The sequence below is a fragment of the Malaclemys terrapin genome, chromosome 1 (assembly GCF_027887155.1).
Source record: "Malaclemys terrapin pileata isolate rMalTer1 chromosome 1, rMalTer1.hap1, whole genome shotgun sequence".
Lineage (NCBI taxonomy): Eukaryota > Metazoa > Chordata > Testudines > Emydidae > Malaclemys > Malaclemys terrapin.
The window spans coordinates 339,645,632-339,658,480 of record NC_071505.1 but is presented as its reverse complement, the minus strand read 5'-3'; the positions used below and the strand labels follow the sequence as shown (position 1 = coordinate 339,658,480).

At 46.0% G+C, this 12,849-nt stretch overlaps 1 protein-coding gene across 3 annotated transcripts in view; it reads left to right on the top strand.

The window, feature by feature from the left end:
* Window positions 1-12,849, top strand: part of GDPD5 (glycerophosphodiester phosphodiesterase domain containing 5) — a 327,641-nt gene that overhangs the window by 270,350 nt on the left and 44,442 nt on the right. The gene's annotated exons all lie outside the window — the stretch shown is intronic.

Below are 12,849 nucleotides of genomic sequence, written 5' to 3'. Positions count from 1 at the left end.
CGCCACCAACCTTGACCCTGACACACACTGTGGGGCCAGGCAGCAGCCCCGACCCCAGACCCTGCCGCCTTTTAGTACACAGCTGGGCTGCAGCTATGTGCTAATTGTGCCGCGTGCAACCCATGGGCCGTGGGTTGAGAACCACTGTTCTAGAAGGAGCAGAACCTAGATTTGGGGTGCCCAGCCTTTAAGATTAGAAGAATTATGCATCACTGCTTTTGCATAAACTCAAGTGTAGTATGGTTGTTGCATCAACCTCCTGCTTGTTTTTAGATGTTAATCTTGAATGTGTGTTTGTTACTTTTGTGTCAGAAGTGAGATTAACGATGGGCCTACCTGGTGTTGTAGGTAAACAACTGGAAGATTTATAGTGCCAATAGCTTAGCATCATAGATGCATCTTTCTGGAAAATTACATGGTGCTTAATTTTCACATCCTTTCATCGAGACCAAATGAGGCACTGGCGTTCTAAAGCAGCGTCAGGGTGGTACTGTGGAAACAACCAACCCGAGTGCACAGTGGAGACAGGAGTGGTTCATAATCACGGTGCTTGGGTCTCCAAATAGCAGGGAAGTCAATGTTCTTGGCAGAGCACCTAGACAGCTGTTTTTCCAATAGTGTGTCTTAACAGCATTGACAAAGACATAATGGTGAAACAATGTCTGCACGTTGTAGGAAGTGCACTAAAGAAAAACCACTCTGATCCGGAATACCACATTTAGGCTCCTTGTTCTGTCCCCATAGCACACGGTGGATATTTTTGTGCTGTGTGGAAATGCTCTGCACTGAGGAGGGTTTTGTCAGGAATGCTGACTTGCTGATTTATTGTATGTTCACATTTACAAAACTTTTTTGAGCCAATTGGAAACACCCAACGCTTGAGTGGAGGCATGGAGGGGACCTGCTTCTGGTATGAAGCATCCTGATGGGCAGCCAATTTTTAATCACTCTGACAATTACATTGTAGTTTGTTTATATCCCCAACAGGCCGGGCATTATGGTAGCAATGGGAAATTTACCATGAAGTATATCATTATCACACGTCTCGCCAGTAGTATGTCAGCAGCTTTCCACACCAGTATGAAGCTCTGATCCATTCCCCAAAAAGCTCGTGTATCACTGAGTTCTTTCAGTCTCTATCTGACAGTCTCAGCGCCAGGTAGTGGGAGCCGAAAAGTGTTAACAGAGAACACGGACTGCTGGTCACAAACGAGCCCTTGAATGAGAAACAGTGCGAGGCAAGTATGTGCAGGGAAGACTTGATCTGAGCAGCTACCTTCTACCAGGGTTATGGCTTATGGGAGAACCTTCTAGCCAGCTGTGGTGTTCTGGCTTGTCCATTCCTCCTCCCTAGCTGGAAAGTAAGGCATGTGATCTGTAATAAGCTGCAGAAAACAAATTAGTCTTTTTGCACAGTGGAAGAATTAAGTGAACAGAAAAGAACAAAGGTCTCAAAATGTTCAAATGTGGGTGTCTAAAATCAGGCATCCAACTACACGTGGTAGTAAGTAAATGTGGCCTGTTATTCAAAGGGGTCTGATCATTTTCAGCTCCCGGTAACTTCAGCATAAGGAGAGGATCCACTGAAATCAGACAACATTTATTCAGTTCTCTATCCTTAGGCACCAAATTTAAAACTTGGCCGGAGCGATATAAAGGATTGTAGCCAGAGATGTCGACTTCCTCTATGTACCGCCATCACTGATGTAACTAATGAATCCCATCTAGAGTCTGTTGTCCAACTGAGACCTTAAAACAATAATAAAAATCTCTTGTCTCGCTATTAAATATCTAATAGCATGTTTTGTAAGTTTTGCCTGGTCTCCTTGGCCAAAATGTTTCTTCCCTCATTGCTGCGTTCTTGTTTACCTCCTTCCATCCTCGGGGTAGCTGTACCAGTAGTGCTGAATATATATAGTCCACTAAATGTATTGGAATCCTTTGGGATTATTATGAGAAGCTGATTCAAAGCTAAGACATTTCATCTATCTGTTAGGTCAGTGTCTCACTTCTTATCCCATTAGGGAATATGGTTTCCTTGGCTGAAGTTTGTGGTAAGTCTCAGAAGCCATGTGGGAGATCATATTGTGATGCTGTACCAAACCTGCTGCAATTCAAAGGGTCTGACTCCCCCACAAGCTTTGTGATCCATAATTCAAGGGAGTATTTTAGGACCTTGAGTAAACAAGACAAATCCCTTCCCCTCTAGTGAAGCAAGACTTGAAAAGGATCCTTTAACGAAGGGTCTCTACGGGTTTGTTATGTGGGTCTAAAACCTCCTAAACCTTTCCTGTTTTGTATTAGACAAAACAAACTCCAGAGGTGGGAGAAACACCCGGCATTATACAAAAGGCTTCAGATCCCTGGGGCTGACTTGCATGAGGCCTATTTCCTGTACGCTCTTCAAATGTAAGCGTAACTCTTTATTTGGGGAATGGGGGTTTTTATTTTGAAAACTTTTTACCGTTTAAAACCTGGTTTTAACCATGTCACTCCTGAAACGGATCCCCTAACAAGTGAAACATGAGGCGGAAAGAGCATTGGAGGCAGGGAATTCCAGCGGAAGCCTTTGAAGAGAAATGGTTTGCCGCTATTTTGGTAGTAGTCATTTTTGGGGCAGGCTGTAAGTGTCAAGAATGTTAGTAATAACGTGTGTAGGGACCCACTGACTCTCAATCATTCTCTCTACCCAAAGTACTGTAGTATCTGAAAACCACACCATTTTTAAAATGCATTTATCCTCCCATCATCCCTGTGAGGTAGTGCAGTACTGCTGCACTGATGGGGAACGGAGGCACGGGAAGAGACTGAGTGACTTGCCCAAGGCAACACAGGAAGTCGGTGGCAGAACATAGGATTGCTGAGGGTCTCCTGAGTCCCGGTCTAGTACTCTAACCACTGGACCATCCTTCCTCTGGCCAAATAATGACTATATTGCCCATTCTTCTGCAGTCTTGTCTGTTCAGAATGTAAACTGTCTTTTTGCTCTGTTTGTATAATGCCCAGCACAACATTTGTCCTGAGTGGGGCCTTTGGGCATTATTGAGATATAAACAATACATATGGATCCATGAAACTGTGAACTACCCAAATCTGACTTGCACAGAAGAAAAACTCCATCTTCCAGATCTTGTTCTGTCACCATGTCAAGGCTGGTTATAACTGCTTACCAACAAAGTGGTACTTGGTACAAAATACCAAGAAATTCCCTTCCTATCTAATCCTTCCCGTATATCGGTATAAGCAAGAGCCAAATCCTTCCGTACATCTGCGTGAATAATGCTGGGAATGTTCTGTAACTATTCTATTGAATTTTAAAATGAATTGAGTTTATTTGCACCCCTTCTGTGTTCATTTCCCCAAAACATTCGAGTCATCCAGGAAGTCTGAAGCAAACTTGGCTAATGGCAACAAAAGTTCTTGCATGCACAGCCAATCAGAGGACAGAAACAATGTTATTTGACTTTTCTGACCCATTGCGGAAAAGCAGCTCGGTTCACATTTAGAATATTCACAGCAAATCCATAGAACAAAAAATGCAGAAGGATATTAATTTGGATAATAAACTTAAGGAAGTTGCAATTGGCTTGTGAATGTTCTCTGTGGAAAACAGACTACATTTGCTGAATAAGTAATTCACTGCAAATTATTTGCTCCATTCTCTCCTCCAGCAATCATTGAGAGGTAGATTTTGGACTGATCTTTGCAAGTGATCCATTTAAATCAAGCTCCTCTGTCAAGAACAAAGTTTCCAAGCACTCTGCATAGAAGATTCCAGTTGACATTTGGAGGAGGCTTGATCTTGACGGGGGGGGGCTTGCGTGATCAGAATGAAAACGTCACTGTGTTCTTTCCCTCGGGTTGACGTTCCTATAACTTTGTTCTCTTTAAAAAAAAAAAACAATTATACCAGATGGCAATAGAGCAAGGGCTTTCTAAAGAAAATCTGCCTGTTAACATTGGACTAAGGGAGAAACTTATTCCTAGTAGTGATATAAATATTTACATCTGGAAGTGATTCATCTGTTTTACAGTTTTTGCTGGAGAATTAAAAAAAAACAAACCAAAAGAAACCCTTAAAACTAAACACACCCCTTATGCTCCAAGTAGATGACTTTGTTGTGACAGTGGCTAGCTCCCTTGGGCACAGCTGTGCTAAATATGTCACTATTTGCTTTGCATTTCCTACTTTTCTAGGAAGAAGGGAGCTGGTGGGAGTGAATTGTATTCAACTTGGATAATCCCAGTGCTCCTTTACAAAGGATCCTCTTCAAAGCTCACAGCTCTGGTTTTAAAATCACTTTGCAAGCATTAGGCAGCTGGGCAGGGGGAAGTGCTTTCCCAGCAGTAGTGAGCAGACCTCTGGGAATAAACAAAGGCTGGTCTAAAGGGAGTGTGTTTTGATTTATAAGATCCCTGGCTCTCTTACGGTCTCTTGGATGCTCTGCATAGTTGTGTGTGAAGGAGTTGTCCGTTTAAGAGCCGTAATAAAGCCAGCACTAAAGGACACTTCCCTATGCCCAGGCACGGGGAATAGTGAAGTGGTGTAGAAACTGGTAGGGGAAGAGGCCTTGTGAAAAATGGAGAATCAACTGTTGTAGATAAAGGAGAGGTCAAGTCTAAATTCTAATGATTATATTTGTGTATCTGTATTGTGGTGGTACCTAGAGGCTCCAATCAGGATTGGTACCCCATTGTTACTTATTTGTATTCCGGTAGCCCTGGGACCAGAACCCCCTTGTGCCAGGGGCTGTATAAATACAGAGCAACAAGACAGTCCCAGCTCCAAAGAGCTCACAGTCTAAATGTGAGATGAGGGACAACAGATGGATACGGATGGGGGAGTATAAGGAAACAGTGAGACAATAACAACATGACAGGCAGTGGTTTCAGCTAGATTCTGCTCGCACGTACACACATGCAGTGGAAGGGGCAGTCCTTGCCCTGGAGAGCGTAGAGTAGCTTGAAATTAGGTCAACAAATGAGTGTTGCACACACAGGAAGAAAAGGGAGCTAGAGAGACTAAGGCTTGGTCTACACTACCCCCCCCAATTCGAACTAAGGTACGCAACTTCAGCTACGTGAATAACGTAGCTGAAGTCGAAGTACCTTAGTTCGAACTTACCTTGGTCCACATGCGGCAGGCAGGCTCCCCCGTCGACTCCGCGGTACTCCTCTCGCCGAGCTGGAGTACCGCAGTCGACGGCGAGCACTTCCGGGTTTGACTTATCGCGTCCAGACTAGACGCGATAAGTTGAACCCAGAACTTCGATTTCCAGCCGTCGAACTACCTGGTAAGTGTAGCCAAGGCCTAAGAATAACTGGTAAGGAGATCACGTGGTTACATAGACCAGCAGCTTATATGTCATTGGAATGACAAGAGCCTGATCCTCCACTGTTGTCATTCAGCACAGTGCTGTTGGCTTCAGTGGAGCTTGATGGTTTATTCCAGCTGAGGATCTAGTGCACAGTGGGCACCATTTTAAACACTTAAGATTCACCACCCCAGGTGACTGCTGTAGATTTGGTATCTTCCTTAGCAGAAGATCCCACAGGATCGCAATCACTGCAGAGTGGCAAATAGTGAATTTTGATGGCACTGGCTATATAACCTCCATTCCTGGAGCTGAGTTGCGAAATGCTTGTTCCTCTGAATGTCCAGCATTAGCATTAGAGCCGAGTGTGGGGACAAATCTAGGTTTCCTGAAGCTGGTGAGTCTGGGTCATGTTTTAAGTGAGCCTGAGCCGATTTGTGGTTCTGAGTTGAATTCTTGAGAAACCAGTGGCTTTGCAGGGTGTTCAGCCGGCAGCCAGACAAAACGTGGCTTCTGCTGCGCTTTTTGCTTTGAGTTTCCTGGTTCCTTAACAGTGAAACTGAACTCTGCAAGCCCCAGAGGAACTGAAACAGCTCTGCAGAAACCTCTCCATGGCTTGAGACTGCATTTTCACCCAGCACTGGTTCTGTCTAAGCACAGATGCTGGGGTTTTCAAAGGTGTCGAAGGGGGTCAGGTTCCCAACTTCCACTGAATTTCAGTGAACATCCCAGCTTTAAACTGCAGTCCTCACCATGGTGTTTGTGTCAGCCTGGCCCAAATACACTGCATCTGATATGCTGCTTAGTACAGCCTTTAGACGGCCAATATTATATGATCAGGTGGCAAATCAAGAGAGTGTCCCAAAGACACAGTTTTCTTAGTAAGCTTTGATCTCTGTCATTTTACATGTGTGGGTATTATTAGAGGCCAAATGACCAGTGTCCAGGTGAAAGTTTCAAGCCATTTCAAAATGGCTGAAATACCCTCTTCCGGGCATGTGCTCTAGTGCCTCTCAGACTAGAGGATCCTAAAGAGCTTTCCATATACAAAAATCATTTCACTCACCACTGAAGCACCGCTGCTTCTGGAGTAGAGCCATTGTATCAGTGCACAGCAATGCCACTTATATATTTTAATTTGGCTCAGTCTAAGCTGTTGTGTGTTTTACATTGTGAGTCATCTTCCATTTACCTTGTGGAGACTCTTGAAGAATGGCTGGCAGTGTCGAAATCTATTCTTGTTTTATTACATTTCCTTTGTGCATCTCCTCCCACAACTTGTCCCCATGGAGACCAAGATTCCCGTGGCCATTCAGCTTTGGGCCCCCTCTGTACTACAAAGCCTACCATTTCCTAGTACTGCTGGAGTCAGAACATAGTTTGGGTTTGCCTGAGGGCAGGCCCGAACAAAACCCGTATTAGTGTTTTAGCCTTGCTTTGATTTGTTCGATAGGTGTTGATGGACAGTTTCTCGAACCCAGGCCGCAGCAGTGAGGGCGCCAAATCCTAACCACTAGACCACCAGGGAGGTGATTGGTAAAGAGCAGAGCACAGCTGCTTCTCATCCACACAGATAAAACTTGTTCTCACTTGGTGCGGGGTGCTCCCGTGCTGAAACATGGTGCTTAAACGGGGAATTTGCAGTATGTGCAGGACCTTATTCATTCAGCCACACCTCCACCTTGGGAAAATTTGAGGTATGGGTGGCGTACCCGAGCCCACTTATCCACTGATGCTTTAAAAACTCCCACACCCCAATCTGGACCTATGCTGGTTATGTGATATGTATGTATCTTGTGATCCTTGTAACTGATACCTGTAATCCCTCATAACTCAAGCCAGACCCCAGATGTACAGTACCTTCCCTCTTAATTTGTGTATATTTAATTTTAAACATTAACTTTAATAAAATTTTTAAATCTGTTGTTGGAGCAACTTCTGTTAGTGGAAAGGACAAACTTTTGAGCTTCACAGAGCTCTTCCTCGGGTCTGGAGAAAGTAACCAGATTGTCCAAACTAAATACAAGGTGGGACAGATTATTAAACCTAAGGGATTCACACATGTTGTAGGAGACCACTTAAAATGAAGTGGGCAATTAACACTTCTGCAGTCATAGGACAATGGAGGGTTAGTTGCTAGCAGGGTGTGTTACAAATTGTTGTAATGGGTTATAAAACCAGAGTCTCTATTAAATCCATGGTTTTTAGTGACCAGCACAGTTATGAATTTAAGTTCCCAGGCTCATCTTTTGAAGGCATTGTGCAGGTTTCCTTAGAGGACAAAGGACTGAGAGGTGTGATTTGCTTTGTGAAAAGTGTTCACCCACAGGTGATGGGGGGTGTTTGTTTTTTATAATTTTTCTGTGTGAGTTCTTTCAAGAGCATAGTGATTGTCTGTCTTCGCTCACATAGTTGTTGCTGGGGCATTTGATGCACTGGATGAGAAACACTACATGTTGTGATAGGCATGGGTAGGACCCAGGAATCTTGAAAGGTGTGTTGGGGGTGGGGTGGGGGGGATATTCATCATCAGAGCAGTAGAAAGATGTTTGCAGGTTTTGCAGCTGTTGCTCTCTCAGGGTCTGTTGCTGCTTTGAGTTGGTGTGTCCTGATCTGTGGGGAGCTTGCTTCAGATGATGAGCTTTGTAACACTATGGGGGGAGGGGTATTTGAAGACCAGAAGAGGGGATTCAGGAAAGATTTCTTTCAGGATAGGGTCCCATGTAGTATAGATTGTAATTGTTTGATGCTACCCCACATGGGTTCCAATGTGGGGTGGTAGGTGACAACTAGGGGTGGTGCAGTCGGAGGAGATTTTATTTCTGTATTGAAACAGGTTCTCCCAGAGTATTTGGGTGGCCCACTCCATGATGTGATCTACTTCTCTGGTGGAATGTCCTTGTCTCGTGACGGTGGTTTTAAGTGTGTGGAGATGTGTATCCCAGACTTTCTCTTCTGAGCATATTCTGTGGTATTCGAGTGCCTAGCTGTAGATAATAGATTTCTTGGTGTGTCTAAGGTGGTCACTGGATCTGTGGAGGTAAGTGTGGTGATCCATGGGTTTCCCTTGTTGAAGTTGATCGTGATGTCCTGGAAGCTGATGCTGGTGTGGGTGTGTTAATCTAGAGAGAGTGTGATGGATGGTGGGTGTTGAGGTGCGGGGGAAATCTGTGAGGGAGTGGCCTATAAACATTGTTTGGACAAAGTGTTTGTTGTTCAAGGTAAAGTTGGTTATGGGTGAGGATGAAATGGATGAGTTTGGAGATGTTTGCAGTGGATTTCTCAATGGGTAGTGATCAATGGCTCCATGTCTAGTTGGCAGCCGGTTTCAATTGGAGTGCCCCAGGGGTCAGTCCTGGGGCCGGTTTTGTTCAATATCTTCATTAATGATCTGGAGGATGGTGTGGACTGCACTCTCAGCAAGTTTGCAGATGACTCTAAACTGGGAGGAGTGGTAGATACGCTGGAGGGTAGGGACAGGATACAGAGGGACCAAGACAAATTAGAGGATTGGGCCAAAAGAAACCTGATGAGGTTCAACAAAGACATGTGCAGAGTCCTGCACTTAGGATGGAAGAATCCCATGCACTGTTACAGACTAGGGACCGAATGGTTAGGAAGAAGTCCTGCAGAAAAGGACCTAGGGGTTACAGTGGACGAGAAGCTGGATATGAGTCAACAGTGTGCCCTTGTTGCCAAGAAAGGCTAACGGCATTTTGGGCTGGATAAGTAGGGGCATTGCCAGCAGATCGAGGGATGTGATCATTCCCCTCTATTCAACATTGGTGAGGCCTCATCTGGAGTACTGTGTCCAGTTTTGGGCCCCACACTACAAGAAGGATGTGGAAAAATTGGAAAGAGTCCAGCGGAGGACAACAAAAATGATTAGGGGGCTGGAGCACATGACTTATGAGGAGAGGCTGAGGGAACTGGGATTGTTTAGGCTGCAGAAGAGAAGAATGAGGGGGGGGATTTGATAGCTGCTTTCAACTACCTGAAAGGGGGTTCCAAAGAGGATGGATCTAGACTGTTCTCAGTGGTACCTGATGACAGAACAAGGAGTAATGGTCTCAAGTTGCAGTTGGGGAGGTTTAGGTTGGATATTAGGAAAAACTTTTTCACTAGGAGGGTGGTGAAGCACTGGAATGGGTTACCTAGGGAGGTGGTGGAATCTCCTTTCTTAGAGGTTTTTAAGGTCAGGCTTGACAAAGCCCTGGCTGGGATGATTGAGTTGAGAATTGGTCCTGCTTTGAGCAGGGGGTTGGACTAGATGACCTCCTGAGGTCCTTTCCAACCCTGATATTCTATGATTCTGAGTGGTTTCATATCTGAGGCAGGCAGCAATGTCATCCTGGTGAGGGATGTTTGGCGTATAGGAAATTGACTTCCATAGGGGCAAGGATGGTGTTCTGAGGGAGCTTGTTAATGCTGCAGAGTTTCTGGAAGAACTTGGTGGTGTCCTGGAGGAAACTGGCCTTTTGGAGGATGGTTTCCTTGGGTCCTGATATTCCTTCAGTAAGAGTGCCATGGCCCGATATGATGGGTCTGCCTAGGTTCCCTGGTGTATCTTGGGAAGCATGTAGAAGTTCCCTGGGGTGGGTTCAGGGGGATGAGGTTATAGAGGTTCTCTTGGAGTTGTTTGGGGAAGGATTTGATTATATCTTTAAATTCCTGGGTGGATTATGGTGTAGGGTATTCCTTCAGTTCTTTATAGTAGGTGGTGTCAGAATTGTTGGTGGGCTCATTAACGTAGTCGTCATAAGTAAGGCTGCAAATCTGTCATGGAGGTCACGGATTCCGTAACTTTCCGAGATCTTTGTGACTTCTGCAGTGGCCGGTGCAGCAGGCCCCGAGGCTACCTGAGCAGCTGGAGTAGCCCCGGGGGCCAGCCGCACCAGCAACTGCTGGAGCGGCCCCGGGACCACTGGAGCGGCAACAGTCCCAGGGGCGGCCCTGGAGCAGCGGTCCCAGAGCAGCAGCGGTGCCTCTAGGTGTGTCCGTCCCCCACCCCCGAATAGCTGTGCCCCCCCAGAGCAGCTAAGATTTGGTCAGGGGTATTTATAGTACAGGTCATGGACAAGTCACGGGCAGTTATTGCCCGTGACTTGTCCATGACTTTTACTAAAAATACCTATGACTAAATCTTAGCCTTAGTCATTGACTGAGGACTACAATGGTGCCTCCTTTGTCTGCTGATTTTATCATTAACCAACGATAGTTGGATTTTTTTGGCTTGTGACTGTTGGTGCGGATGTGGTAGCTGTGGGTGATGTCTTCATTGTGAAAATTCCTTGAGGTGAAGTCGGTGAATTAATGTTTCTAGTTCTACACGTGAGGATGGTATAAGGTTCTGTGGTGGTGCAGACGTTCAGTCCCTTGGAGAGTACAGATAATTCAGTTCCCAGTGTGGTTGTCTTGATAGGTTGATGTTGGGGTGTCGTGTAGTGTCCATGTGGATGGGTCCCGGTGTCATGGTTTCCCCCAGAAGTTAACCATGACAATAACAACCACCAACATGTTGATTTGTGGAATCTGTGCTGTGGGGTTGGTCTAATTTGTTGTTTTTCAATGTTCCATAGACAGATCCTCAGAGAAGTTCCACTCATTTGCCTTTTGATGCTACAGTTGGGTTTATATTTCTAGTCACTGCTATTGTGCTTAGCTCAGTGAGAGAAGTACCATGACTGGGCAGAGAAAACATCTGCCAGAATCCACATTCTTCTTCAAGTGCTGGTTCTCATGCACCCGAGTCGAACAAGTAGTGTCCACTGGCCCACACATGTTCCAGACCAATGGTAGAAGAGGCAGTACGGGCCAGCAGCTCTCCAGTTCCTTCTTACCACCATGTGGCCTGAGTCGGAAACCCAGCATCCACAGATTTCTCCAGCTTTTCTCTTTGATCGCCTGTAAATAGCTATTGATAATAGTTTTATATTTGTTATATTAGCATAATTAGAATTTTATAGTATAGTTTGGTTTTTTCCTGTTCTACTCAGAAGCCTTTTAAGTGGGCTTTAAAAAGCAGATGTGAGGCCTGTGTTCACAATAGCTCCTAACTCCGGCACTGTGTCCATACACCAGCTTTGCACTTCTCTTTCTTAAGCTACCCCGCGTAGGATCAGGCTCAGACGTCGCCTTTGCAGGTGCCAGCCTGTTGTTTCTGTGTGAGTGAGTGCAGCCTGGGAAAAGACTGTCGAGTGATGCTCAGTGGAAACAGGATCAAGTTGCTTTGTTCATCTTAATGAAACCTGAGCTATTTGGTAAGACATGGGACTCTGAAAGCTAGGCAAGAGCAGGGAGCGCTTTAGCAAGGGGTAACCTCAAATATGTTTTTGCCGGCTGACCAGGATCTTTGCTTGAATGCTGCCCCCTTCTGGCAGCTTTGGACATTGCACTTATATTTGAAATAAATTATCTTTATCTTGACCTCATGTGACTCATGTGGTGAGGGTTGTCGGTGTTCCCCCTTTCCTTGTTTGTTTGACTAGTTTGTCTTTGATTGGAAACTTTTCTAGACAGACATTGTGGCTTACTCTTTATTTTTGTAAAACAGTATGTACATTGATGGAAACCTCTTCAAGCCAAAGGGTGCGGCAGCACCTCTACTTTAGGGTTACCGTATGTCCGGATTTTCGGGCCTCAAATCCCCATCCGGGAGGAAATCCCCAAAAGCCGGACATGTCCGGGAAAATAGGGAGGGAGGGGCCGGCGGTGCTCGGCCGGGGGCTGGCGCCCCAGGGCCCGAGCCGAGCCGGGTGGGAGATGCCAGGGCCAGAGCCTCTTGGCCTGGGCCAGCCGGCCGCCGAAAGAAGCCGCTCGGCTGGGGAGGCCGGACTGAGCCACACCTCCTCGCGCCCCCCAGCCCAGCTTACCTGCTGCCTGCCTGCTTCAGGCTTCCCACGAATCGAATGTTCGCGGGAAGCAGGGGAGGGGGAGGGGCAGGGGGGGCGAAGCGTTCGGGGGAGGGGATGGAGTTGGGGTGGGGCCGGGAAGGGTCGGGGCAGGGGTGGGGATGGGGGCGGAGTTGGGGCGGGGCCGGGGCCCCGTGGAGTGTCCTCTTTTTGGACACTTAAAATATGGTAACCCTACTCTACTTCCAGCACCCATGAATAGCTGTTACTAAGAGGTGCCAACTCCATGTAACCAGCCAGCCTTTATGGGCACACCAACAAGCACTCTGCAGGCCATCAGTCATCTATAAACCACAATTTGAGAACCATTGCAGCTGACCAGTACACGTTATCAAATCTTTTAAACAGCGTATGATAACAAATCCAGAGCTCACTAGGACTTCAGTGCGCATCATGATTATTCAGTATAGCTCTCGGAATGAACTGGCTCCTACCAACTGAGTAAAGGAGACTCTCTGTTAGCAGCTAACAGATTTAAAGCATGCTGCTGGGCAGGTTGAGTTCCATCTATGAAGGGCGGTAGTAATTACACGTACTACCCCTAGCCAGTTCGTTCCAGTGATATAACATGATTCTCATGGAGTACATTTTATGAAGTCTTGTAATACTTTTTCAGTAATGGT